This window comes from Pholcus phalangioides, unplaced genomic scaffold (assembly GCF_987345545.1).
Source record: "Pholcus phalangioides strain wild (caught in Gottingen) unplaced genomic scaffold, Ppha-v1.0 ptg000015l_1, whole genome shotgun sequence".
In the NCBI taxonomy this organism is placed as follows: Eukaryota; Metazoa; Arthropoda; class Arachnida; order Araneae; family Pholcidae; genus Pholcus; species Pholcus phalangioides.
In genome coordinates this window covers 7,276,084-7,303,062 of record NW_028301608.1, presented here as the reverse complement: position 1 = coordinate 7,303,062, position 26,979 = coordinate 7,276,084, and the positions used below count along the sequence as shown (strand labels likewise).

General features: G+C 37.5%; 1 protein-coding gene across 4 annotated transcripts in view; it reads right to left on the bottom strand.

Annotated features, from left to right (window-relative positions):
- Window positions 1-26,979, bottom strand: part of LOC149075421 (anoctamin-4) — a 169,068-nt gene that overhangs the window by 99,852 nt on the left and 42,237 nt on the right. Inside the window, exon 1 of one of the 4 annotated variants that reach the window (XM_089242711.1) lies at window positions 6,164-6,858. The exons of the other annotated variants lie outside the window; for them this stretch is intronic. The gene's annotated coding sequence lies outside the window, so the exon portion shown is untranslated. Of the gene's footprint in view, window positions 1-6,163; window positions 6,859-26,979 lie in introns of those variants that run through there. 4 annotated transcript variants of the gene reach the window in all.

Genomic DNA, 26,979 nt, shown 5'->3' with positions numbered 1-26,979 from the left:
GTTATCTGTAAATTTGCTACTTAAGTGATCTATAAACGTGTCACGGGTCGTTGAAGTGATCTGCAAATGTGTCGCGGGCTACTTAATGTAACTGCGATTTTAGTGGGGGGGGGGGTCGGGCATGATTTTGCTGCACTCACCACTGCATTTTTAATGATTTTACAACGGTATTTTTTTTAATTCCTAAAATTTGCCACCCTCTGAAGTTTTCCACTAGAAGAAGTTTCTCTCTTTACCCCCTCCCCTCGAGTTCCGGGCCTGCTCAAGTGATCTGGAAATGTGTCACGGACAACTTAATTGAGGTGAAAATGTGCCACGGACAACTTAATTGAGGTGAAAATGTGCCACGGGTCACTTAAGTGATCTGAGAATGTGCCGCTTAGTTAATTTTTACAAAAGAAGATTGGAGGCCACGGGCCACATTTTGCTAGCAGGGGCCATGGGTTGAGCATGTATGATTTACAGCCACTTCTAGCCCTCGTTGCAGTCACAAATCGAATTATGCGAGTCATTGGTTATTTCACGCTAAGGGAGCAGCAGAAAGACTCGAGTTCTTCAAGAATATTCTTTTCCTTGTAGATAAAAGCATCCGAACACACATTTTCTTGATGATCTCGATGTTGTTGTCTTCTAATCTGTGTTCTTGATAGAGGTTTTTCACTATCTAATCAACTAACTCAAGCGACCGGGGCGAAAGGAGAATTTTTTATTTTATTTTATTCTGTATATATTGACCGGGAGGAACGTACTAGCTCTTCATTTTGTGTATAATGCTCTCCTCCGTCTTCGAGTCTTCGGTAACTCCAAGGAATCAATAATTCCATTACCTTAAGTTCCGTTATCTAGAGCTAACGACGTTATACCTTTTGGGAATCGGGAGTGTGGTGTGTCAGCCTGCCTGTCGTCATCGCATTTGGGGTTGAGATGGATACATGAATACGGTGAGAGCACCGCTGATGAAGACAAAAGACCAAGACGCATTCTCATCAGCTGATTATGACAGAAAAAGACGATTTATCAAGGGGATTCGAACATATCTTGCCGAAGAAAAGTACTTACGTTTCTCTTTTGAGATGTAATAAAGTAGATGTCAAAACACTCAAGGACAGTTATTGTATTCCCGATGTTCGAAATTGAGCATAATGACTACAATAAAAGTCTATTCAGACAGTCCGTATTTTGAGGACATGTTATACACTACTACTTCTCTACACACAAATTCTGGTCATATCGCTATACGCAATTTACTGCCGTTTACTAGTTGGGTTGGAAATGAAGCCGTCATCTCTATTGATCGTCGCCTCAAGCTCGTTAGGGGAAATTTCTGGGGTTATCTATATTCTTCCCCGGTATCGAACCTGTGACCTGACGGCAACCTTCACGGTGGTAGATGAGCATGTTACTACTAACGCCACTCCGGCGCTGCCCATGCTATACAGTAAGCGTAATGTCCTTATCTTTTAAATACCGTGTACAGTCGAACCCCGATTTTACTAATCTGATGTGACCGATATTTTCATTTGTCAAATAAATCGGTTGTACAGATAGATTGACTGTATACGTTATATGTGAGAGTGGACATTTTGGAGTTGAGAGATTTTTTTGAATTTATTGATATATATTTGAGGAATTGCTACGAAATTTTGCGTATACTCACCAATTTCCAATGAAACTTTAGTTAATTACGTGTTTAGGAGAACGACGAAAAATTAAATAAGAGAACAAAGGTTTTTTGATTAACCTTTCATTAAAAAAAGCTGTAAATGATTTCTAATTTTCACGAAACATGATACTTGCTATTTGCAGTGTTTGTATGTATTTCCGTGAAAACTGAGCGTATTTTAACAAAATATATTAATGTTTCTTCTAAAACTCCTATTTTGTATCTCAAAATTTTTTGCCCGTAATAAGTCTCGTTTTCAATCGAATTCAACGAAACTTAAAGAAATCTCTTGAAAACATGAAAAGTCACACATTATTTTGGAATTATGTAATATTTCATGAGATATGAGTATTTAAAGGAAATAATTTTCAAGTTGCTCCAGGCCAGGAATTTTTCATGAGAGAAGGTATCTTTAAAGAAAACATTGAATAATATAAAAACTTTGAATTTCTTCCATTTATGAGATGAACGCTTGGAAGCGTCGCAATGCGAAAGAAATGCTGACATCTGAACGGGAAAATAAATTTTTAATCGCCTTGAAAAAACTGTCACATGAATTTTCCTCGCCTCAAGGAAAATCGCAGGAAATCGAAAGAGGAGAAAAATTTTCTAGACGTACGAAAGATATTTTCCTTACGAAAATATTAGCTTGAAAATTCTGAGTTTGTTTCTGGCGGGCAAATGTTTAAGCAGGCTGCTGGTATCTTTCGTAATATTAAAATAAAAATTCTGTAGTGTTAACACGGGGAAATTTAAAACCTGCCAAGAGAGATGTGTCCCCAGACTTGCCTTTTTTTCATAATCCATGTACTTTGGATATTTTGTGTTCGATATACGTATAGCCGATCAAAAGCTGAAATTTAGGCAATTTTTTTTTTCTGTAGTATTTTTGTAAAAGACGGTAAATTTACTCAAACCTGTAGAAAAATTTATGAAATCTATGGAGATGGTACTGATGCGAAAACCAAGACAGTTTTCCAGAAATTTCAGTTTAAACGATGAGATTTCGAATATTCGGATGACACGCTGCAGTGGATGACGATGTCTTAAACATGGAAATAGAAGCAAATCAAAAATTTAACACTTGATACTAACATGATCTAGCAGAGATTCTAAACATTCCTTGAAGTTCACAGAAATTTCGTGAAATTGTTAAAGTAGAACTGCATGGACAGCATCATAACAGGAAATCATCAGGAAACACAGTGACATGTGTTTCTAAAACGTTACGAAAAGAACAAATTTTTTAATCGTCCCATCAATCTATAGCCAACGAAACAAATTCTATGAGATAAGCTGGGATGTTTTACGAAATCCACCATAATGCCCGGACTAGTGTTTTCCTACCGCTGGTCAGCGGACCGGCAACGGTTCGTGAGAATTTCCTGCTAGTCCACAAAACAATTTCACCCACTCTATGTAGCCACTACATAATTTCAGCTTCAAACAATGAGATACCGTCTCTGTCTCTACATTTGTTTGTTTCTCTTTTTGCTGTTAGCTGGTCTGCGAATTATTTTCATATTTATTTATGTTTTGTCAGTCCGCAAATTATTTTTTCTAGTAATTAATTTTTTGCCGGTACCGAACTGTCTGGGACGTGAGCTGGGTGGCGAATTATTTCCCCCACCTATTTTTTGCCCAGTCCGCAAATTTCTCCTATTAGTTTATTTTTTGTGGATCCTCGAATTATTTCATTCACTTATTTATGCATTTTGCTAATTTTCGAATTATTTCTCCTATCAGTTTATTTTTTTCGGTCGACAAATTATTTTTCATATGTATATATCTAATATCGGTTCGCGAATCATTCTTTCTATTTAGTCACTTTTTCTTCAATTTTTTTTCAATTAATTTATCTTTCGCCGTTCCGCAAATTATTTTCTTATTTATTTACCGTTCAGAAGTGTGCAAATTATTTTTCCTATTCATTTAACTTTCGCTGTTCCGCAAATTATTTTTCGTACTTCTTTATTATTTGCTGGGGTCACAGCAAATTATTTTTTTTATTCATTTATGTTTTCTGCTAATTTATCTTCTGCCGGTCCGCAAATTATTTTTCCTGTTTATTTTTTTTTGCAGGTAATTCCTCCGGATTATTTCTCTTATTTATTTCATCTTTTGCCAGTTCGCAAATTATTTTTTCTATTTATTTTTTGCCGGTCCGCAGAATATTTTCCCCACATACGTACATATTTTTTGCCGGTCTATATAAAGATTTTTTCCCCCTATTTAATTTTTTTTGCCAGTCTGCAAACTATTTTCCATATTTACTTTTTTTTTTCCTATACGCAAGCTAGTACTCTGATTTCTGCCGGTCCGCGAAATTGTTTTACTGTTTTCACAGGACCGCAGGCAAAAAAAGGATTAACGAACAGTGGACTAGACCACGTCGATTTCATTTGTTTCGCTCACATTATACATATTTATGTCGAAAACCACTCACTGTAGTGAGGATTTCAAAAGCCGCATAGATGAACTTCCCACCTACAAAACTAGCTAAATTCTACATAGCGGAATTTTTAAAAATATCCAAAAAAGAATAGTTCAAATTTGAAAGGGAAAACACTATATTTTGAAGTCAATAAAGATAAAGCCCTTATTTGCAACAATTTTGCTTCACTCAAAAGTTCGCAATTAGAACGCTCAGGACTCTCGGGACGACCCATAACACATCGCTTAAATATAATTATTCACCCGGTGACGTTACTTGAAACATTCCTCGAGAATCTATCTATCTATCCGAAGTTTTATTCCTCCGCTAAATAATATTACTGCCAAACGGACTGAGTTCCTGTCGCTAAGAACGAATCACAACGTTGCCGGAAGCGAATGATTGTCACGTTAGAAATCCAAAGAGAATAGTTTCAGGAATCCACGGAGAGTTACTAAATTACCGAACTACAATTCCGTTTCTGTTTGTCTTGTAGAATTTATACAGGACGTATATCGAGCTGACGGCGAAAACCAAGAATAGAAGCTCTGCTTGTCCAATAAGAGGAATACACAAAATCAAAATTAGTTTTAGAATGGTATTTGATGAAATGAAATCATTTAAGATACTTACACCATTATAATAGTGCCTAATTACAAAGTTAATCGATTTAAGGGGGGGTCTATCTTTTTAACATTTTATGAAGTACAGTGTTCCTCATCCTTTCTAAACCCATGGACTAGTGAAATGTCTGAAACGCGGACCACTTATGCCCCGTATTACGGGGAACATTCCAGTATTTTCAGTTGCTCCAAATTATTTTATACATATTCGTCCAGTTTCTTTAACGATGCTTATTTAAATTTAATATGTATACGAAAATCGTGAATAAAAAGCATTTTTTCATAAGTTTTATGATAATTATGGCTACAACTACAAATGTTCATCTTACGTATTTGTCAGGTTCAACGTTTTTTTCGTCAAGTTTAACTACAATTAGAGATTTTGCTGACTTATGGTAACGTTTTTGATGAAAATTGTCGACGTCCCGTTTTTTACCGTATTTAAGATCCTAGTACCCTTTATTTTTCTCAATGAAATATGGTCATCCATTCATTTGAATGGGTTTTTTTTTCGTCAAATTTATTTTTGTTAACTGCGATTTGTAGCAACCGTTTATTTACTTCCCCCCCCCCTTCAACCCTTTTCGCAGTAACTAGCAAATTTGTCATAAATTACATTGTTTGGATTATAAAATTTTAGGTGCCAATCCCAATTTTTTAGTCGCCATGGTGATTTGGCATCTGGGGTTTGTCCAGTCCTGTGCTATCCTATGCTAATAGGATGTTTTGCTTATTTTTTTGTAAATTTTCCACAAAAAAATGCATGATAAAATAGCATGAAATGAATACAATTGAATAAAAATTGATACAAAGTAAACTGTGCAGTTCAGAAAGTGAAAAAAATTTCAGATCCATTAATAAAAATATTACAAAAAATTATTTATAATTCTAAAATTTAATTTTAAATATAAGATTGAGTCAATGAAATCTCAATTTTTTCATCATTTTGTGAATTGAACAGTTTTCTGTATTTTTAATCAATTTTTATTTAATGACGTTGATGCCATGCTATTTTATCATGCGCGCAAGCCGTTAATAATGCGTTTTTTTGAAAATTTGCTAAAAATCAAGTATTGGGATTACACTATAAAAGTTTGATAAAATATATTTTACAAAACTTGAAAAACATCCAATAAGTTTATTGGTTACATTCTCTCGAATTTAAATGATGCACTTATTGGTTGCATTTTTCAAGTTTTATAAAAGAACTTCTCTAAAGCTTTTATGGTGTAATCCTGACCTTGGAGATATATAAAACTTTCTAGACAAAGGATAGCATATACAATCACGTATATGTGGATCAAATTTGAAATAAACCAATGGTTAAATAATATTTTTTATGATATTTCTACTAGAGCATAGTTTTTAACCATGTTAAAAGGTAAGAGACCCTTTAAGAAAATAGATACGGATAGAAAACTGCATTGAATGAGTCAAACTTACCTTTTGCAAAATCGAATGTGAAGTAACTGTGATGGTAAAATTCTTATTTTAGAAACAAAAAAAAGCTGTTGGTTTGCATTATATATGCATACAAATGCTGGAAAATAACACCCTATGTCATATCCTTCTGCGATTCTGTGTGATTTGTAATTTAGGAGTTTTACAAAAAAAATCCAACATGCAGTCGTAGGTGAGTAATTCAGCTGGTATTCTGTGTTAAAGAATTATAACCAGTGTTTATAGTAGTCGGTATGTTTGATGAAGACAGAGCAACACCATGATAGCATGCTTTTTTTTCCCTAACATGACAAACAGTAAAGACGGTCTTCGCATTGTTTTATGAGCCTGAAATAGCTTTTGATATAGTCTCAGCAGCGCCGAGTTCGAGGAAACAAAACACTTACTAATTCGCTTGGAATAGTTGGTGGAGACTAAATCACAAGTGTTACCACCAAGTGTTACTGAATTATTGTTAGAACAGCTGCGCGCGAGACTATTGTAAAGACTTTCCTGGAACGTTAATGCACTTGTAGCGATGGCGGGGAAAAAAATCAACGAGGAGGAAACACAATTGAAAAATTTATTTATGCGAAAACTAGAGGCGGTAAAATTCAAGTGCGCACAAAAAGGTGCGATCAAAAAGTTTTCGAACTGCTCTCACAGAAAACAAAGACACGAGCTAGAAGTTGAACTCTGATCTTGCTAGTCGTAGAGCTGAGTTTATGGCGATTTGTTAAAAAAAATGAATCAACTGATTTTTTTTATACACGTTGTCAGCGTTTTCTTCTTTCCGAAATGAAGTAAAAATTAGATGAGTATTTTTGTGTGTCTGAGCAAAAAACTTTGAAAAAATATGGCTGAATCTGCTGGATTTAGAGAGATTCAGTCACCGTTCACTGCAAGAAAAAGAAAAATTATGAGAGATACTCATTTTAATAACGCCAACAACCCTTGAAAGACAATGAACGTTTTGGGCGTCCTTCGACGAACACATATCGGAGAATCGGAAGAGAACAATTATGCAGTTCTTGTTGAAATGGTTGGTATACGCCTAGGCCAGTTGTTCTTAACTAGTGTTCGCGGGGAAGCCTGCAGGAGTTCATGAGCTTGGATGAGAAAATAATTTATTCTTTTCTTTTCAGTAATATAGACCTACTGAATGTCATTTTGAAAAGAGGTCCATGGCCTTCATTTTATTGGTATAAAGGATGATTTTATTTTACTGGTAAAAGGGGTTCGTAGAAAGCAAAAAGTTAAGAACATCTGGTATAGGCAGTCGAGGTATATGCAACGGATTACCTTAACGCGGTTGTTCTAAAATTTTTTGTCCACTGCGACTCCCTTGCCAAATTCACGGGCCATTCGCGGCTTTCCAGAATAGTTTGGTAGATATTTTCACTCATGAAAGAACCAACCACTTTAAAGCATAAATAGGCACAGAAATGAATTTCTCCAGCTCACCGCAACGCACACTTTGAAAGACTGCCTTAGTGGGATCGGCAACACAAGGCAAAAAAAAGAAGCCTGCAGCTGCGGGCCCATAAAGAGCTGAATGCCGACCATAGAGAGCAGTATTTCCTTGAAAGCAAAAATACTGCCATCCTGTTTAAATTCCTTCTATCACCTAGCCATTTTAAACTTTAGGACATCACCTGGAATTGACGATGGCTCGAAGCGCATAAATTTTGGACTACAAGTGCTGCATGGATCAACAACCTGTCAACAGACACCAACTGAAAGACTTTCGATAAGTAAATAGCTGGAACGTTTTGGAATCGATGGATGCAGTCCTGAAGAGGTCGCTTTGAAAGTGACCCATAGAGTGAACACTAGGTTCAAATAATCTCGCAGTATCAGTGAAGACCGAATTCAAAATACAGTATATCCTCACGGAAAACAATCAAACCAACAACATTGAAAATCAACGCATAACACGCAGATCACGGACAAAATAAAGTGCCACGTTTTTGCTACAGACGGCATCATTCCCTGAGCATATAACACGCATTTACATAATTTTATATTATTTAAAACTATACCATCTTAACATTGGCTTTTATATCTGCCTTAGCCGTCAGCAGGTCTGCGAATTATTTTTCCCATCTTTTATTTTGTCCGCAAATTATTTCTCTTATTTACATATTTTTTGTAGGTCCTCAAATTATTTCACTCATTTATTTATACTTTGATGATTCTCACATTATATCTCTCATTTATTTCTTTTTTACCGGTCTGCAAATTATTTCTACCTTTTATTTATTTATTGTGGGTCTGCAAATTATTTCTCCAATTTATTTCTATTTTGCTGGTCCGCAAATTGTTTCTCCTATTCCTTTGTTTTTTACTGGTCTGTAAATATTTTCTCATATTTATTTGATTTTACTAGTCCGCAAATTTTTCCCCCTTTTATTTCTTTTTTCGTCGATAAGAAAAATTATTCCTCTTACGCATATTTTTTCGCCAGTCCACAATTCATTTTTTCACTCAGTTATTTTTTGCCGGTCCACAAAGTATTTCTTCCATTTTCGCCAGTCCTCAAAAATGTTCAACTATTTTTACCGGTCAGCAGCTGTCAAAAGGTCGAACAACACTGGCCTTTATTATAGAAATACCGTACACCTATTTTTTTTTTTTTGTCAAAATTCATTATAAGAGATGCAGTAAGATTACTTTCATCTATGAAAATTGCTTTCGGAAAACAATAGTCAAGTACAATGTAGACATAAAATGTTCCAAACTCATTTGTTTTTTCTTTGTGTTTGCCTGTTACGCCATCTATCAAACATCAACGGCACTAGATACTAAGAAAGTTCATCTCAGCACGCTAGAATTTGCAATGCGTTTTTTTATATTTCGTGATCAGTTATAACGTTTATTTCTCTTAGGACCAGCCACTTTTTCTCATCGACTCATAAGTTTTCAAGCTGAATTACCTAGAAAACAAATTTAATGGTGGATATCCATCGATGTGTTTTGGATAACGCAAAAATCGAAATAAAAAATGACTATTACTACATTTCTATATCCAAAAACGACTCAGATAAATATTCTCAATCCACCAAGGACCTAAATAGCGCTTCATAATAAAACATATTCGTATTTGTGACGAAATAAACCGGACCCGAAATTTTCCTTTCACCAGTAATGAAACACATTGGACACGATCGTCGTCCTAAAAATTGATGTGACATTTCACATACGTTTGTATATATATATATAATCTATGCCAGCAGGGCCACGGTCAAGCATATATATACGTACATACATACATACGAACAACAGGTGCATTCGATGAGGAATGACCAATAACCGATAAAACTCAAATGTTTCTCTTTAACCGTTTCCAGGTTACAATGGCTCCGACAAAAGAATAGACAGGAACAAGCATGAATATTAGCGAAGAGCCCTTGAAAAGAGGAAATTGATTTCTTTTTTCATGTATATATACACATATTCATCCTCTCTTTAGTCATTGAAGAACCGCTCTCGTGATTATGCAATTCAAAGGCCAAGGATAATGTCCATTTCTATTTATTTAAGGCTTTTGTTTCCGGTACGATCTTTTTTTTTCAATTTTTTCACCTTAAAATTATTATGTGTGCAGTCAAACTCGGTTTGCGACACCTCGGCAATAACGCCGATAACACACGTCCGCGATGAAAAAGCTTTGTTGAAATATGGGTATAAGAAAGGGTTAATAAGAAAGATTTTTTAGAAACTATGATAGTTGTGGAGGGCTTGGATCTTATAGCCATTACAGAATCTTGGGCAAACGATGGGGATGAATCTTTCTTACACATCTCAGGATACGATACTTTTTTGAGAAATAGATCTGATAGGAAAGGGGGTGGAGTGTTGATATACGTGATAAACGTTGATAAACGTTCATGTTTGAAGGCTAGAGAGTGTAACGTGCAGAGAAGTGATATTGAAACCATATGGGTTGAACTTGAGAACAAAAGACGTCATAAGCTTATTGTTGGGGTTTGTTACAATCCACCGAATAGGGATCAAAACTACATCGCCAAATTGCATGATGAAATTTCCTACATGTGTAAGCGAAAGAGGGTTCTCATACTAGGGGATTTCAATTACCCAGGTATTGAGTGGGAGGACCTTTCCTCTGGAAATCAGTATGAAAGAGACTTTCTTATGTTGGTGCTCAAAAATTTTTTGTACCAGCATGTATCAGAAGCCACTAGGGGTACTGCTATTTTGGATTTAGTTCTTACTAGTTCTGAGGATCTAGTTGAACATGTTTCGGTGGGGGAAGAGTTTTCTTCCAGTGATCATCGTATCGTCAGATTTCACTGTAACTTTTCCTCGGGTAAGGTTGATAACAAAAGTTATTGTTCCTTGTTTTCGGAGAACTAACTTTGATGTTTTGAGAGGAAGGTTAGCGGAAGTTTTGAAAGACCGGCTTGAATCAGTAGGGGTGGTAAGTCAATGGGAAGAATTTAGTACGAAGCTGTCCTCTGTTTTGCACGACGTCATACCCTTTGTTCGAAAAAAGCGTGTTTGTGCATCACACCCTCTATGGTTCACGGATAGCGTGCCGAACCTTTATCTTGAAAAGAAAAGAGCATTCAAAGAGTATAAAAGTGGACGAGGTGACCTATCATTGTTTACTGATAAAAGAAGACTGTTGAAGAAAGCGATAAGGGATAGTAAAAAGGAAGTTGAATCTAGGTTGGCAGATAACATTGGCTCTGACCCAAAATCATTTTTTCGATACGTCAAATGTAGGCATGTGTAGTAATTTCAATGACTTTTCCGCATCGGTTTTTAATGGAGATAACGATATTCGATATACGGGTGTTGCATGGGGTAATAAAACCCTCAACGATATTCAAGTAGCAGACGTGGAGGTCCTAAATCTTCTAAGAAATGTATGTGCAAGCAAAGCACCAGGACCAGATGATATCTATCCCAGGGTCCTCAGGGAATGTGCTAATGAATTGTTGGGGCCAGTCGCACAGATATACAGGAGTAGTGTTGCTGAGGGTATCGTCCCGAGAGATTGGAAACTGGCTAACGTTGTTCCGATATTTAAGAAGGGTAGTAGAGAAGCGGTGTCAAATTATCGTCCAGTGAGTTTGACGAGCTCCCTGTCGAAAATTTTGGAAATTATCATCAAAAGGCAGCTTCTGAAGTGGATAGACGAAAATAATATATTGTCTGATAATCAGCATGGGTTTAGGAAGGGGAAGTCATGTGTAACTAACCTCCTTTGCTTCTATGATTACGTGACTAAGGCTTTGGGTAAGAGCAAAAATGTCGACGTTGTTTACCTTGATTTCCAGAAGGCACTCGATCGGGTCCAACATGGCAAACTCTTGAACCGTTTACACGAGATTGGAATTGGAGGCAACTTGCTGAATTGGATAGAATCGTGGTTAAGAGATAGGTCGCAACGAGTTATGGTGAACGGGGAATTCTCTGGTTAGACAGACGTCACAAGTGGTGTTACTTAGGGAAGTGTCCTTGGCAACATACTTTTTTCACTTTTTATCGATAAACTCGATCAGGGTATCGATGGGATCACTAGCAAATTCGCAGATGATGTGAAGCTAATGGGGGTAATCGGGAATGAAAGCGATAGGGAGTTGCTTCAGACCAACTTAAACAGGATTGCAGCATGGACAAATGAATGGAGCATGACGTTTAGCGTAGATAAGTGCATGGTCGTTCATTTTGGTTCGAACAACCCATGGTTCTCTTACGAGTTGAATGGTGTCACTATCCCGGATGCAACTAGGGTCACCGATTTGGGAATTTTCATTGACGAGCGATTTAGGTTTTCTGAACATTGTTCAGCGGTGGTCAAAAAAGCGAATAGAATGTTTGTGGGGTCTCATTTTCAAAAAGGTCTCTTCGCGTTCTCTTAATGTCATTCTTCCGCTTTTTCGAGGCTTAGTTCGTCCTTGACTGGAGTATGCTGTAAGGTTTTGGAGACCATACCTACAGAGGGACATAGAATTGGTTGAAGGGGTGCAGAAAAGAGCTACGCGTGTCCTTATTGGCACACGGGGCTTGAGTTATGAAGGAAGAGTTCATTTCTGGAATATGTTCACATTGGACGAACGTAGGTCTCGAGGAGATATGATCGAAGTGTTCAACATTTTCAATGGGATGGATAGGATGGACCATGAACTTTTAGTACACCGCCAATCGACTGCCTTTACAAGGGGGACACCAGTATCGATTGGTGAGGGATAATGCAAGGTTACGGTGTCGCAGGGAATTTTTCTCCAATAGGGTTGTTAATAAATGGAATAGCTTACCCCCGGAGGTAGTAAATTGTAACACAATTGACACGTTTAAAAAGAAATACGATAAACATGTTGGGGTAAATCGAGAAGATATCCTTACTTAGATTAAGACAACCATAAATACATTATGGGCATTGCATAATATTTTATCACGTGTATATATTGTTTATAATTTTTATTAATTGCATTTTTAATTGGGTTGCTATATTTTTGAAATATATGACATCCATATTTTTATGGGCATCTTTTTCTCAGCCACCTCGTTTTTTGTCTGTTGTGGCGTTGTATTTGTATTTGTATAAAATACTTATTGCTGTTTTGTTTCCTGCTTTTTGGGTGCTAATTACTGGTAAAATAATTAAAAAGTTCCATCGCGTCTAGTTTTTGATATAAACTAGGCGGTATACAAATCATATTTAAATAGTGCGTTATGACAGTCGTCCTCAGGGGTGTGCGACTGGTGCGATCGCACAGGGCCCCGCGTGTTGAGGGGTCGCCCGTATTTACGGTAACAATAATTTCTTTCATAAATTATCAATTTTCGTCAATTGCGTAAATCTGCATTTGCATCAAGTCTGTAAATGTGCATTTTAATCTAGAAAGAAAATAGTTCTGGAATTCTTTTTTTAATTAATTCTTTGTATTTCCACCCTGTTTTGAATTATTTTTTAAATAAATTCTTAATTTCCATTAATTTTGCAATTCTGAGCTTTTATTAATTCTGAAGGTATTTCTTCCGTTTATTCTGAATTTTCATCAATTCTGTGGAACTATTCTTTTATTTATTGTGAATTTTAATGGGCACTGAAATTACTTCGAGCATTTAATGGAAATTTCCATCACTTTCTTTTCGGATCATTTTTGATTCCCTTCTCTCACAGAAGAGAAAACAATCGAGGCTAAAGGGCCGCGCTTTCATTTTCGCACCGGACCCTGCGTATGGTAAGGGGGGGGGGTGCCCTTTTTTACGAATGAATATAGTAAATCATTGCCAAAGATAATTCAGTGATTTTAGGGTGATACCGGGACACTGATTCCGAATCTGGCATTGGTTTTTGTCATATTGGCTTTACTTTTTGAGAAAAAGTGAAAATCAAATTTCAGTGGCCGCAACTGGATGATTTGTCAGCTCAGGCAAACACTCATTTTGGCGCTCCGTGTGATGTACAAGCACCAAACTTGGGTAGCAGGAGGCTTCAGAGATGGGTCCTACGAATCTATAGATGGGCAAAGATTCTTGAGCTATTGGTCATAACCCAAACTTGATTCACGGGAGCTTCTGAGATGGCTCTTACAAAATCACTTACGGCCAGGGATTCTTGACCTATGGGTCACGATAAAAACTTGATTCGCACGGGTCTCCGAAATGGATCGTACAAATCCCCTTACTGTCCTGTTATAAATGCACTCATCGAGTGAATGGTTTTACTAATTCTGTGTGAAAACGAATATTTTCATAGGTCAACGAACATTTCTGGCTGATTTTGGGTCGTGGCTGAAAAAAGTTAGGAACCCCTGAGTTAAAGGGCTAATTCGTCACCCCCTCTGGTCCAGCGCAGGGAGCACAAATCCATCTATTTCAGCCTAGTAGTGGTCCTGTGACAGGACCCTCCACTCACAAGAAAAAAATTAACCGAGCCACGGTCTTCTGAAGGTTGAAAACTATTGGTCTAGGGCACTCACATGATGGCAAGTGAGAGGACGTGGGCTCGATTCCCCGCAAGGGCAGTGGAAATTTCTTTCTTACCTAAATTCATCTTCGCATCAGCCAGCTGTTAAAAATATTCGTACATAAAAATCAATTACATTAAAGCTTAAAAAAGCTTTCAAAAAGTTTTTTTTTGTTGACCCTGTGTAATTGACGGCCCGAATTGAAGAATACTGTTGAATAACGATACGTGTGTATCGTATTTACGAAATAGATGCGATAAATGCGAAATTTGTCATTTTTTATGAATAAATGAGGAAAATTTCATTTTTAAAGCTTTTCCGCGAAATCTTGATAATTCACACTTTTTTTTGAAGCGGAAATAGGTGGTAATTTTGCTGAGCACTTGAATTCTAGAACTTTCAAATAAGTACACTATTTCTAAGACATCATTTGGAGCGACAACCCTATTCTTTGTTCAAAGATGGATGACGATTCCTATCTATTTCATGGGCACCTTTGCCTTGCCCATGTGTGGAACATTCCTGTATTTTCCTATAATTTTGTCCTTCCCAACTTTTTTTTGAAACAAAAATGTCCCGTTCTTTCAACTAAGATTACTTTAATTCGTAATTTTTACTTGAATCCAGGCATGAAGATTATTTACGTATTTTATAAATAACGATGTAGTGAAACAAATGATTATAAATATTCACATATTTAGCACGTGCAACTTTTTTTCCCCGTAAAACACATTTCAATTCCTTGTTATAGCATTTTATTCCTCGCCAAGGGGTTTTCACAGGCAATAGTTGCCAATTAACCGACAAGTGGCAACATTTTTGGTGAGAATCGGCGATTTTCTACACTTATGATCCCAATTTTCCGTAATGCTCCCGAAAAATATGGTCACCGTAATCATAATGAAATAACACCGCATGCGTAATATTAGGTTACGTCCGATTATATATTCTATAAAAAAAAGTGTCTTGAAAATATGAACCTCGGTTATAACGATAAAATTTCACGCTTTTCAATGTTGTTTAAACCGAGTTGTTATAAACTATAGTGAAATGATAGATGAAGCGATTAATTTTTTTAGTTAGAACAACTCCTCAAAATGTCCTCCGCCATGGAATTTTTGAAAGAAAACTAATTATCACAAGGAGTAAATAATAAATTTCGCGTGCTTTTCAGTATAGACAAAATTTCTTCAGAAAATTCTATTTCGGTAACTAATGACGTTTCAACCGTTGAGTATGGCTATAGCATCATTAGTGAAAGTATAGTTATTTAAAAAAAATTATTGGACAGATTCGTGATGATTAATTATCATCTATATTTGTAAATAGGTTGAACAAACATGTTTTGAAAAGAAAAGTTCTGCGGCTCTGTTGGAATGAATTAGGTGTCGACCATTCTCACGGGTACCTTGTGTAAGTGGAAATTTTTCCTCATTCTCAACACGTCTTCAACATTTTCCACAGACATACTTTTTAGATTAGAAAGTCAGTTGGTATCCTTTTGAACTGCGCATTCTCACGGTGTGTTCAACGAAAAGTGCCCGAAAGGAATTTAAATTCTTCTCCTCATTTTAAATTTTTATTACAGATATTGCAAAATTTAGATTAAAATTTTTTTATATAGAATTCATAACATTCTGAAAGGAATACATTCTTGTTATAAATAAGATCCCGGTACCTACAGTATTTAGCATGAACAAAAAAATTAATTAGTCTATAAGGTTTTCGCGGCCATCATTTGATAAAAATTGTTTTTTCGGGTTCGAAGACCGTCGTCCGTTTGAGTTTGTTCTCAACGTTTCCCCAACACTAGTGGTTGGCATCATCAGGAGAATTGATAAACTGGATCAAAGTCTGGAAAAAGTGGATCAAACTGGAAAAAACAATTTTTATCAAAAAAATTAATTACCTAACATTTTTCTTCGAAAAATAATGATTAAAATAATAATAATTTTCATCAATTTTCTACATCTTTTAATACCGAATAAGCATTTGAAACTTCAGAACTAATAAATTGCAGAAGCTTCTTTTGTTATACAGGGTGATTCCATTATTCTCCTTACAGCATTTTAGTGTCAAACCTTTGATCCTAGAGGCTTTTGGCCCAATTAGAAAAAGTATTCAAACAACGTGTGAACTTCAGATACGCTATTCATGTTGCAAGGAGTTTTACAGTTATTCAAATTTAAAAACAAAAAATTGTACAGACACCTGTACTCAATAACCCAATTAGAAAGTTGGTGATCTGTCTCTCCTGATGTCCAAAAAATAATTCTACAGTGCTTAGAAATTCAAATTCTTCTAAGTGCAATATTCGCTGGAAGATTTTTTAATGCAAAAATCGGAAGAAAGTTGCAAAACAGCAGCATAAATGAGGGAAAGTAGCGTCGTCCGTTAGTTTTTGCTGTTCTTTCCCTATTTTTCAATCCAAATATCTCAATTTTTCACTTCTCTCGAATATTTCACTTAGAAACGTGGAATTTATTTTCTGTTGGCCTTGGAAAAGACAAGGCAACAACTTTTGGCCGGGTTTTTAGAGGGTATAAAAAGTTAATTATTATATTTCAATAAGTATACGACCTTTTACAATCAGGACCATAACTTGACTTCTCAAGGCCCCCGGGGCAAACTTTTTCTTGGAGGTCTCCTTGAAAAAGTTATTATTATGCAAAATAAGTGTACATTTTTCGCGGGGCCCCATTCGGCTCGGGGAACTGCCCCAGGGTCCTGGTTGCTCGAGCCTAGTTAGGTAGGCCTAGCCGGCCTGCTTGAAATATGAATGACGTATTTGAGATCTATATGTTATTTGGATACTTTTTCTAATTGGAAGTATACCTCTAGGATCAACGGTTCGCTAGTAAAATGTAGCAAGGGGGAATTACGGCATCATCCTGTATAATATTTAAAAAAGCCAATGCACTTCCATTTTTTCATCGAATGTTTTAAGGATAAGAAAATAACACACCATAATATGGGAAAAAAAGGCGGAAAGATGCAACAAATATATATTTCGTAGAGGTTGTGAATAATAAGAAATTAAATAATAAATAAGAAATGAAAATATCTAATCTCACACCCGCAGGGTGAACAAAATCAATCAATGCACCTCATGAATACGTAGATATCCAAAAAGTGAAGCATTTCATCCCCTTTATCAGAAAGTTCTGTGTGGAAATGTTTATCCACAACAAAGAAAATATGGGGGGGGGGGAAACGTAGATAAGAAATTTTCACATATATATCAATTTTTTTTCTATTACCATTATGAGATTATTATTATTTCTATTCATTATGACATTATTTTTTCAATGGAAATTGCTTTCAGAGAATAACAGAGTGAGAAATAAGCGTTTATTCATTTTGGCATTTTCAGATACCGCTAAGGATAATTCGATTTGTAAGAGCGCTTCAAACGTTTTCCCAAAAAGTAAAGGGCAATTCGATCCGGAATCAGAAACAAAATCCGTGTTCTGGAAAAATCGATGGATTCGGCAAATTGGATGGAGAAAATGGGAAATGATACCCTTCAAGTTATTTATACACCGTGTTTGGGCAAAACGAAAGTGATTGACGGACTGAATAAAACCCGAAATAAGTTGTTTGGATTTATTCATATTGATGGCAAACTTAGTCTGAGTGGGCTTTTATCCAGATTGACTCTCGGGAAAATTTCAAATTTCCATTTGGATTCCATGCCGGTACAGTGCAATGTCATGCGGAATGATTTTTAGATAACCATGTCTCTCTGTGTGTCAATGTTCTTCAACCGCTGCAAAAAAATTTCGGTCAATTCATGTAGAAAATTATGGATTTAGTGTAGCAAATAAAATGCGTGTACTTCAAAATATGGATAGCTGATAGAAGCACGAAATAAGCTAAACTCTAGCAACATAAATACATTAAGGCCACGCATATCACATACACAACACTTTCCGACATGTACCGATTCGTTAGAAAATCCTCAGAAGAATGTGTACGAGGTGCACGTATGATTTATACATATACCCCTGCCGCTGCGGTGGTCGAGTGGTCATAGTGACGGACTCGCGTCGCGAATGCGAGCCGAGCTCCCCGTTAAATAGTTTCACCACAGGGAGCAACAGACCTTTAAACAGTACAAATGTAATTCAATCATAACACATCAGTTCTGAAATATAGATGGCGGCACTGAAAAATCAAACACAATACTATATACGCACTCAGACTGTTAGGTACACACACGGTTACAGTTCCGGCACATCTCACCAGGTAGTGAATCGCCCATAGATGGTGATAGACCTGAGTTGTGCTCGGTTTGAAAGAAAGATTTACCCCCCCCCCCGAGTGTTCAAGTGGTTATAGTGACGGATTCGCGGGGGTTCGTACTCCCACTGTCGTCACAGTGGTGGTCGGCTGACGTTGGTTTCATGTGGTTCCCAACTTCGAGGGTGAACTCGAGCCGATCTTCAGGTTAAAAAGTCTCGCCTCAGAGAGCAACAGGCCTAAAACGAAACAAATTTTAAATCATTGTGCTTCACTCACTTGACTTCTGAAATATAGATGGCAGCATTGAAAAATCAGACACAACATTGTATACGAACTCAGACGGTTAGGTACAAGCATTCAAACTTCCAGCACAACTCACTCTGTGGTAAAGTCCCATGGTGATATAGCGCTCGGTTTGAAAGAAAGATAAACCTCCCTTTCACATATAAGCTTTCGGCATGATCTCTATTTGGCGAATCGGAGATCAATTGCGTAACCCTGTCGCAACCTAACCACACGTTAGAAAAAAGGTAGAAGTGGAAAGAAAAAATAGAAGAAGAAAGGGAAGAAAATAATAAATAGAAAAGGAAAAACGGTATAGTTAGATATAAGAGAGTATACAGTAGATTCCTTTTTTTTCCCCTTGACCCTACGTGCTTTTGCTCTTACATGTATATAGTAGAAATACACATTATATTTGAGAGAAAATCTCTAAAAAAACGGAGAGGAAAAAACAACTTCGGTTCATAGGGTTACTATAAAGCTTCACGATGGTGAGGGGAGAGAAGGAAAAAACACGGAAAACTGGATTGAATTTATTCCACAGGCGTTTGGACGAAATAATTCGTCTGTCATCATAAACGGGTTAAGCAGTAGTAAATATAAAAATGTCATCTCCATATTGGTTCATATTTCTGTCTGAGTGAATAATTTCTCTTATTTATTTATATTATGCCGGTCGGCAAATTATTTTTCCCATTACCACCGGTCCGTAGGTGTGAAAACATTGAATAGATATCGCTAGTGCATATTATGCAAATTATCATACACTTTTTTTCCCTCTAACATTAATTATAAGGGACATAATTCAGATTATTTTTTTCTCAATGCGAATTGCTTTCGAAAAACGATCGAGTTAAAAACAATAGGCATAAAATTTTCCGGACTCTCTCAATTTTTTTGCTGGTCATCTGTTACGCCACCTATTAAACACGGATGATGCTAGATGCTAAGAAATATCATCTGAGCATTTGCATTGAATTCTTTAAACGAAATATCCAATGACACACAAAAAAAAAGTTATTTATTGGATTTACTGTACACATAATATGAACGGCTAGCGCAGGCTTAAGGCGGTATTTTCAGATTGCATTTCATTTTGCTCAGCAACTGATTGCAAACAAGCATGGGAAAAAAAGCAAAAAACGGCTCATTTAATGGGTATCGAAAAATAACATTTGAAAATGATGTCGTTGAACTTTCGCACCATCTCACCAGGCATCTTCAACCCGTTTCTCGAGAGCACCACGGTGCTTCCCCCCACCCCGAAGCACTTGGAATGCTCGATGCTCGTGTCCAATTTAGTGCTCGCGAGCACTTGATCAACGTCCCAAGTAAACAGCTTGCTACCGCAGGGAGTCCCCCATCGAGGGGTTACAAAAACCAACCTCTTGATGAGTTTAAAAAACAAGCCTGCCGTTCGGAATCGGCAATAAATTGTAGGTCCCGGTCTAATTAGCCCTCGTGTGCAGAAAATGACCGTGGTACGACAAAAATGAGCAAAATGAGCAAATGATTATGGGCACAGGCAGTGCTCGCAACTAGAAAAAGGTTGAAAACCTCTGATACTACTACATCTTCACCAAACACCAACTCTGGCCATATCGCTATATTGCAATTTACTGACATTAATGAGATGGGTTGGAAATGACAACGCTATCTATCGGTGGTCGCCTCAAGCTCGTCAGGGAAAATATCGTATCCTTCTTTGGGTTTGAACCTGGCACCGTTACGGCAACCTCACGGTGGTAGACTCACACTCGGACTGATATAATAGATCTTACCCACACCCGGACCTGCACTATCTATTTCGCTTTTAATGCGTTACTAGCCGTAATGCCAGGTGTTGCTCTGGTTGTTCTCTATATGCTAGCAGAATTAAAGAAGTAAGAAGCTATTGTTCTTTAAAGAATAAACGTGCTGTTTGGACACCCCGGCAATCAAAGTAAACATTCCAAAAGTCATTATTGAAGAGTCCACGAACCTTTCTTTCTTTCGAACCGAGCACAGCTCCGGTCTATCGCACTGGGCAATTTACTATCGAATGAGTTGTGCCAGAAGTGTGAATGTGTGTATCTAACAGTTTGAGTGCGTATATAGTTTTGTGTCTGAGTTTCCAGTGCTGCCGATTTTACAGAAGTGAAGTGTAATGGTTGAATATATTTGTACCGTTTGTAGGCCTGATGCTCTCTGTGATGAGACTTCTTAAAGCGAGAAGATCGGCTCCCATTCGTGCCTGGAAGTTGGGGAACCAAAAGTCCACGAACCATTGTCCTCCGAGAGGTTTTTTTTTGCCAATTTCGGGAATTTGCTCATCTCTGACAAACTTTTAAAGTAGCCTATCATTCAGGTCGAGCCCTATTCGGTATATATGAAAAATTTGGAGAAGATCGGTGTAAAATTGTAGATTTGTATTTGTGCAGAGAAGAGATAGATAGAAAAATCTGTTTTATACGTAGTTTTTATTACAATATATAGAGTTTTTATGATATAGCGCCATCTGTGAGTGAAATTTCGAGAAAAAATCGAATTTATGAGAGTGAAAGAAAGGAAAAACTATGCCATAATAAGTATATTTTCCACGCAAACCGCACTTTTTAATGAAAATTAATGGGTATCTTTATTAATATCTTAAAATGTTTTATAGACTTTTTGCCCACCCTGTATGTAACTCAACGGTGGTAAATTATTGTGTTTATTATAATCTTGGAATTTTTAGTCCTGTCCCATTTCTTTTCTTTTTCTTCGATATGAACAGAGACAGAGAAAATTGCCATCAAATATTAGCCATCATAATGATAGCATATGCGTAGTCAGCTCTCATCAACGAGTTTTGAATTTGCAATAAGAAGCGAAATTTGAGATGTTTTCTATCCATCAATGTTCCTTCGATAGCGTAAAAAACAAGACCCCTTGAAAAATTAATTCCGCGAAATTTTCGCACATATTGTCTAACACAATATTAAGAAAATATTTTCACATCCGCAAAATTTAAAAATATTCGAATTTTGAGATTTATGTCGGAAGAGAATTACTATATTGAATTAGACTTTCCCCTTTGAGGAACGCTTTGAAACTCATTAAGTGATTCAAAAATTCTATTAAAACTTGATATTGACAGAATGCCCCCCAAAGAGTTTATCCTCATAATTATATGATCATAATATCCTTGATGAAAAGTTTGATGCATAGAACTTTTAATGAAAGATCTTTCACGTTAGAGCAGTGTGGAAATTAAAACATAAGAATCCCATATTTATGAGTACAAATGATTGAAAATTTTAAATGATGATTATATATCATTAGTGAGAGGATGAAAAAATCCCATGGATTTATGAAGGAAAGACTTTTTCCAGATTTTATGTCGAGGTGAACAAGGATAGAAAAGTCTACCAGTCTTCCCCGGGAATCGAATCTAGTCCTCTTGCAATTAGGGCAAGCGAACTAGCCCCCCCCCCACCCCCACATACACCATGTACACCACAGGAGACGTGACCATTCCTTCTTTATTTGCGCTCTATAGCGTGACACGCTGAAGTAAACGCATAGCAGCCCAACTCCCAACTTCAGAAAATTGCCTCGAGGTCTATCCGTCCACCCCAATATCCACCAAAAAATGTTTCTTGATACATTAGGCTGAGAAAAATAATAAAGATAATCTCAATATTCCTTTTATGTTTCCTATACCTCTTTCCGATTGAATGAAGACTTGATTTTTTGAATATGTTTACAATTGGAGGAATACGGGTGTTGTGGGGGGATATAATCGAAGTGCTTTAACTTTTCAACGAGATAGATAGGATGGACCATGGGTACTTAATATACCGTCAGTCGACTGCTTCGACAGGGGGGGGGGGACACCTGTACGTTTAGTAAAGGACAATTCCACGGGTGTCCTGTGGTATCGCAGGCAGTTTTTCTCTAATAGGGTTGTGAATAAATGGAGAAGCTTACCTCCGGGGGTCGTGAATTCTAACAAAATTGACACATTTAAAAAAGAAGTACGATAAACATATTGGGATAAATCGAGAAGCTATCCATACTTAGATGATAGATCTATATGAGACAATAGATAGAGATGGATATTTATGAGACACTCATAATCTTTTTTTTTTGTTTTGGGCAGTGTATTAGTTATTAGTTTTTCTTTCGAAACATAACAATGCTTTATATTAGGTTGCTATGCTTTGGTTATATTTGACATCCATATTTTTTGTAGGCATAATTTTTCAAGCCACATCGTTAGGCAATTGTTGTGGTGTTTGTATTTGATATTAGTTCAGAAATCAACTTGTATACAGCTGGCATCTGATGTTTGGAGTTGCTAACATCAGTTATTTTGCGCAGTTTTATTCAAGATTATCTGTTATCCGCGCTTCGCTGACATGGAGTTGGTAATCTGAAAATTTCTCGGCGATGATTCACCGATATAATATTTGAACCCCCTGCTGAGCCCCCTTGTGGGTTGAATTTGTGGAAACACCGTCTTAGTGAGTCTCTATATTATAAAATATAATACTGGCCAAATTTCATATTTGTAGCTTCAGCAGTTTGGACTCAGTGATGATTGCCCCATATAACATATATGAACCCTGCCCTCCCCCTTTTTTTTTCAAACCGAGCACAACTCAGGTCTACCACCCTTTATGGGCGATTTACTACCTACTGAGTTGTGCCGGAGGTGTAACTGTGTGTATAGCCTAACAGTCTGAGTGTATATGTAGTGTTGTGTTTGATTTTTCAGTGCTGCCATCTATATTTCAGAAGGGAAGTGAGTGATATGTTATGATTGAATTACATTTGTGCTCTTTGTAGGTCTGTTGCTCTCTGTGGCGAGCCTTTATAACGGGGAGATCGGCTCGCATTCGCGCCTTGGAGTTGGGAACCACAAAAAACCAAATTCAGCCGACCACCACTATGTGACGGTGGGGCTCGAACCCGGGTCACTATGACCACTCGACCACCATATCAGCACTCTACCCCCTTATGGCCCCTTAGGAAACATCTTTACATTATAAAATAAAAATACTGATCAAATTTCATAGTTATAGGTTCAGCGGTTTCAGCTCTGCGCGATTTTTCTGCATAACATACAGGAATAACCTTTGAACTCCCTCTGACTTAAATTTCATATCTCTAGTTTTTGGTGGTTCCGGTTCGGCGATGATGAATAAATTAGTCAGGACATGTAATTTTATGTATATAGATGGTGTGTCTGACACGTCCTGCCCAGCGTGTGCTGGAAACACTCGCATGTAGCCATGAAATTTCTTTTGAAAGAAAGTGTAAAACCGACTGAAATTCATCGTCGACTACCTTGCATGTCTAGACAACAGAGTGGGATCCTTCAATCAGCTTTTGAATGGTATAAACGTGTTGGTGAACGTCGCAAACCAATCGAGGTAGACTTGTGAAGGTTTTACTATTCACCTTCTGAAGGTAAAAATGTGTGAGACAATGAAGTTTTGTTGTTTTCTTGCAGAAATAAACAATGAGACTATATACACTCATTGCCATAAAAATTTGCGCACCCAGAAGAAGTCGTCAAAATGAAACGAAATTTTACACATGTAAGTACTACGTTGATATAATTAAGTGATTAGAAAATCCAAGAAAAAGGATCATTTATTGCAGAAAAAAGTACAGATGAACAGAAGTTTTAGTACTTTGTTGGATCCCCTCTAGCGCGAATGCACGATGCGATACGAGCGAGCATTGAGGCATACAAGTTCCGTATGATGTTCTGAGACATCTCGTTCCACAGTTGCTGTAAATGCGCCTCTAGTTCGACCAACCTCATAGGGTGTCCAACTTGCCGTCCCAAATGATCCCAGATATGCTCGATTGGTGACAAATCTGGGGATAGAGCAGGCCAGGGAAGGGTGGTAATGTGGCGGAAGCAGTCTTGTGACATCCTTGCTGTGTGTGGCCTAGCATTGTCTTGTTGAAAAATGGCTCCTGGGAGACCCTACCATGAGTGGCAACACATGTGGCTAAAGGATGTTATGGACGTACCGCTGGGCTGTCGTTGTGCCATGGATCAATATTAGGGGTGACCGTGTATCGTAAGCAATGGCACCCCATGCCATGACACCAGCTGTGGGAGCCGTGTGTCGCTGTAAAGCGAAGACAGAATTGAAGCGTTCACCACGGGGCCTCCACACACGAACACGATTGTCACCACTGCTCAAGTTGAATCTCGATTCGTCGCTGAAGACGACCTGGTTCCATTCCGTTGCAGTCCAATCCCGTCGTGTTCGACACCACTCCAAACGGAGGCGTTGGGTAATGGGCGCCGCGATACCAGATGTCCTTCAGCCAGGCGCCTTGCGATGGTTCGGGAAGACACAGGGGCCCGTAGTGAAGCTGCTGCCTGTGTCTGGATAGCGGCCAATGAGGCAGTTGGCTCTACGCGTGCGTTTCGGGTGGTGTGACGGTCTTCTCGACGACTGGTCTGTCGAGGGCGTCCTGAACCTGGTCGCCGTGTAAATGACGTCTCTTCTGTCCACTGGTCCCAACACCTCTTCACAGTAAAATCAGAACGGCCTAGTTGACGAGCTACTCGCCGAGCTGACCACCCAGCTTCCATCATCCCGATGATTCTTCCCCTATCGAACTCCGACAACTGCTCATATGGTCTTCGACGGCGGCGTAACGGCATGTCTACCTCAGCATTTCCTTTGCAAACGATTAAATACACTCCAGCAAGCTCTGCTTACCTGTTTTATACTCCAAGGAGAACGAAGTTCAACGCCCTCTAGTGGCATTACGCAATGCGCAATCACGCTGCATTTCTAATCATTTGCATATCTGCCCGACATGTACCGTCAGGCCAACTTTCGTTTCGATCCCACAATTATTTCTTGGTGCGCAAATTTTTATGGCAATGAGTGTATAAATGCTGAAAAACTACTCTAACTTTTGACAAAGTTGAGAAGAAAAAAAGCCCAAGAAAAAAACACAGGGTTGCTCAGTGACGGTGTCTTTCTACAACTTGGTAATTCGACTCTTTTAGGGCTCGAAAATTCCCATGTCACCATGATGACTAAAAATTTGGGATTAGTACCTAAAATTTAATACATGGAATTACTAAATTGGAGTCATAACGACCATCGAAACAGTGGCAGTTATTGGCGAATCACATATTGGGAAGTATCACAGCCATCGCCGTATTTACTTGTCTCCGAATGAATTACTTTTGTAATATTGCCACTGATCGAGCCAGAACAACAGCTTCATATATTTTCGGAGAAGAAATTGATTTCCGGTCAGTTTTGTAATTGATTCTCTGAAATCAGCCAAAGGATTTATATGCTGAAGGACAACAAGCTATCCGGATCGAAGTTGTTTGTTGAATTCACGGGGAACCAACACAAATCAAAATACCGATAGTAATCCTAATTAATCTCTCACAATTACTCAAACACTACACCAGTCTGCATATTTACAGGAAACTTCCCTAATAGGATAAAAAAAAGTACTGTTTATCCTTAAGATAAGAACTATGCTTAACATAATTTCCTACGTAGAATCCACAAATTCGAATTCCCCTAATTTGAGAAAATATTTCACAGTATTGTCCACATTGGCGTGTAATCCGCATATGCAAATTTTATTCGTGGATATCATTCACAATCGAATGTGTTTTCACATTTTTGTAGAAAAAATTATTTTCCTTCTAAAACGCTTTCAATAAATCTTTAAATTATTTTTCGCAAATTAATTAAAAAAAATGTTTATTTCTATTCCAAATTTCTTAGAAGAAAAAAAAGACTCATATGATATACACAGAGACAGGGTGTCCTGTAAGTCCTAATTTGGCTTTTAAAGGTATGGTTTCAATTTAAAAAATGCTCAAAATGCATTCTGAAATCAGTTCCGAGGGTGAAAATACAGTGCTGTCATGGTTCTCTATTCCTCTTTCCAGGGCCGTCTTAAGAACATCGTGGGTCCCCGGGCAAACTGATTTTTCTGAGGTCTTACCTGGCACTCTCGAGAATCTCCACTAGTTCTAATTTTTGTGAGGCCTCTTCAAGCTTCAAGGTCATGCCCGGGTAAGCCCATGCGTTAAGACTGCAATGCCTCTTTCAATTAAAAAGTTATTGCCCTGTTTCTTCTGAGACCAACAAAAAAAAATTTAATGCTTGCAAGTGTAATTATTCACTAATATGTTTGAATTCAAACATCGAAGAGAGTGAGAAAAGTTGGGGAAGAACAGCATAAATGAGGGAGAGGAGCGTTTTTCGTTAATTCATACTGTTCTTTTCCCCTTCTTTTTCTCAGATTTTGAATTCAAATTCTCAGCGAATATTGTACTCAGAAACATGAAAATTTTTCCCCCTCAGGAGA